The sequence below is a fragment of the Octopus bimaculoides genome, chromosome 21 (genome assembly GCF_001194135.2).
Source record: "Octopus bimaculoides isolate UCB-OBI-ISO-001 chromosome 21, ASM119413v2, whole genome shotgun sequence".
Lineage (NCBI taxonomy): Eukaryota > Metazoa > Mollusca > Cephalopoda > Octopoda > Octopodidae > Octopus > Octopus bimaculoides.
In genome coordinates this window covers 30616062-30619529 of record NC_069001.1, presented here as the reverse complement: position 1 = coordinate 30619529, position 3468 = coordinate 30616062, and the positions used below count along the sequence as shown (strand labels likewise).

At 34.4% G+C, this 3468-nt stretch overlaps 1 long non-coding RNA gene across 1 annotated transcript in view; it reads right to left on the bottom strand.

Moving 5' to 3' along the window:
• The window catches only part of LOC128250458 (uncharacterized), a 317604-nt gene that overhangs the window by 2426 nt on the left and 311710 nt on the right, over positions 1 to 3468 (bottom strand). The window lies entirely within an intron of this gene.

Below are 3468 nucleotides of genomic sequence, written 5' to 3'. Positions count from 1 at the left end.
TATATATATATATATATATGCACACAGAATAAGCAGATGCTTTTGACTTCCAGAAATTCAAACATAAATCTAAAGCGTCAAAGTAAACGCGAGATTTTTAAAAATGCTAACGGGAAAAAAATATTTTTAAAGATATAAAGATTAAGTAAAAAAATATATAAGATTGAAGTTAATTTCCTGAGTTTCAAGGAAATAAGTAAATAGATTTATAACATTGAAATAGGAATTAATGATGTACAAATGAATGCGGAACATAATAAAATACGCATTTGCTTTGTAATTATACGTTGCATTGTATAGATTCATTAAGTTGTAGCGTGAGTAGAAGATATCTAAACCAAGGTTTCGTTCAGTGGGCTCATTCCAATTACACGTTACTCAAAATGAGGTTGAATTGTTACTTCGGTTTGAATCTGTTTTAAGAAAGTGTGGGCGACGATTGGCGTTTCACTAAGAGTGAAGTTACTGAAATGAACCACTTACATTACAGGAATAATACTATTTAATGAATTAGGGAGCTAGTTTAATGGTAACAATTTGAGATTTTACATACGATTTCAAACCGCGCTGGAAGTGACGCAACTGATACTTGTAAATGACTGTAACGGTTAGCTAATTCATGAATATATAAAAACAGAAATAAACATTAACAATGTAGGCTCGGTTAGCGTGAGATTTAGACATCACACATAATGATAGAAAACTATGAAGAACAGAAATCAGCTACCCAGTCGTGTGATATCGTGCCTATGACCCCACGAAAGTTATATGAAGAAGCTGTATAACATTGTGGAATCATTCTTCAGAGATATCGGATTGAACAGTAATCAGAGAACTCGCAACGAAGACAGCGCGGGAATAGTAGAGAAATATTCAAATGTCTGTGATTAATTGTAGGCCTCTCTTCAAATGTCTGTAATCTTATACCGGTTAATGTCACACATGAAACTGCTTCACAATTTTCTGTTGAAACCACTTTTATTTTGATGGCAGGAAATTACAGTTAACCAAAAGCATGAAGTGAACGCCAAGAATAGATGAAGGACTAACCCCCCCCCCTCAAGACAAAAAACAATAAAAAACAACAAATGGTCAGCCAGCATAAATTTACAAAGAAAAGAAATGGTATTTGGCATGACAACCTACCTTACAATATTATTTTCAAGTTTTGGTTCAACGCCACGAATTTGGAGTGAGAGTATTAGTTGATTACATAGACTCCAATGTTCAACTGGTAGAGAATTTATCGACCTCCAAAATGATAAAAGACAAAATAGACACCGGCAGAATTCAAATCCAGAACATGCAGACAGGGGAAATACCGCTAAACATTTTGATCAGCGTGCTAATGATTCTTATTTTTTTACTGCCCACAGCGGGATACACACAGAGGGGACAAACAAGGACGGATTAAGTCGATTATATCGACCCCCAGTACGTAACTGGTACTTATTTAACCGACCCCAAAAGGAGGAAAGGCAAAGTCGACCTCGGCGGAATTTCAACTCAGAACGTAGCGGCAGACGAAATACCGCTAAGCATTTTGATCATCGTGCTAATGATTCTGCCGGTTCACCACCTTAACTTATATTACAATATTACCGTAAAATCAATTTTACCGGAGATTTTCTCGTACTCATCAATAAAAAAAAAAAATTTTTTAATGTATACTGAGCGACTAGAAATCGAACCAGCAGTTCATCATCGAGAAAGAGCTGAGCTACATCGTCTCGTGGAGAATGGAAGTACACAACAGTTGGAAGTATGCATAAAATAGAAGATTCGAATTTGCTATGTTCGACCAGTAAACACTTGAATGTCATATATAAACGAAATAATAAAAAACCGTGGTGATGAGTCCAGTATTACAATCCAAAGAAGCTACGTAAATATGCAATTGATCCCAACATAGGCCTGTGGACCACTGGGGATCATTAGACGATTGAGCAGAAGAGGAGGACTTCCAACGTGAAGTTTGGGAAATAAGCCTCCCGAAGACTTTGACTAAGCATTTCGATGAGGGTCAGTACATAGACAATTAAAGAAAGTCCCATGATTATCTGGCATAGGAGATCCTGGATGACGGTGTGTATTTCTAGAATCGAGCTTCGACTGACTCCAGGACACAAGCTTGCTTACGACTCTAAGTATTGGATCTCTATGTAAGACTACTGTAAAATAAATGCAGTTAGTCGTTGTATAAATTGCTGTTCTACCGCAGGTGAGTAAACATCATATAATGCTTTATATGCTTTTCATCATCAACACCAGAACTTTGTTTCTCCAATTAAAAGAATGTTTGTCTGTGGTAATTAGGGTTGATGTAGATTTGCAGCTGAGAACTCCATTTTAAGTAGACATAAGGACAAACATAGCAATTATTACCGGACCATCCATAATCATGCACCGCATATGTGCCGGCATTGTGCATTGTGCTTCTTCCATTTCTAAGAAATTTACTACAATCTGATGAAAATCTGGCTGTTATTTCTATATCTATGTGGTCGCCGACGCATTGGCTCTAACGTTGGTCTCTACTACTGGAGTTGTACGTTTATTTTTGTATTCCATGTTGACATTAATATTGCTTCTATGGCTATCGTCTATATTATTTTAGGGGAAAATTTTATATAAAATATTTCTTTTATCAAAAAAAAAAGGTATGTCTACTTTCATTTTATGTAGAGTGATATAACATATTGCAATGAGGTGTTGTTTTAGATGCAGAAAATCTTTGTGTCGATAGGAGTGTGTTTGTTTTATTCCGGATACAAAATCTAGAATTATAAAGTTTACATCATATATACGACAATACTGAGGCTTGTGATTTGTTGTGAACATAACACAGAAAAAAATAAACAAATTAGATTCCTAAACGTAAGTTCATACAGCAAAATATATTGTGAAGAATTTCTTTAAAAAATACTACGACATTCGTATATTAATACTCAAAACAAAACATATTTGGAGCCATAAAAATAAACACAAACAGACATGAAAGACAATGACCAAGCTATTTCATGACCAATTATGGAGACAGATATCGTCAATAACATAAACAAAATCTAAAACAAAATCTTTTGCAGTGAAAACTGCCGAAGAGACTAATAAAAATTTTCGTGTATTCTGTTTTGCAAGAGAACGAAAAATATACCACAGCGGAATATTACAAACATCATTACACAAAGTTGAAGAATAAAAGATAGGCGTGTTGAAAAAAAAAAAAAAATTAGAAGTGGTGGTTATTATTGAGTTATGTGAACATGCAAAGGGTTAATAAGGGTTTATGAAAGTAAAAAAAAAGACAGACCAAAGTGTATAAACAATGTGTATGGTTGTATTTCTGCCACATATCACAGTTATATGAACGCATTTATATTTTTAACTTAAATAAGGACACGCGCTTGCATATTTATGGATTATTAAATACATACATATATACACACGCACATACATAATACATATACA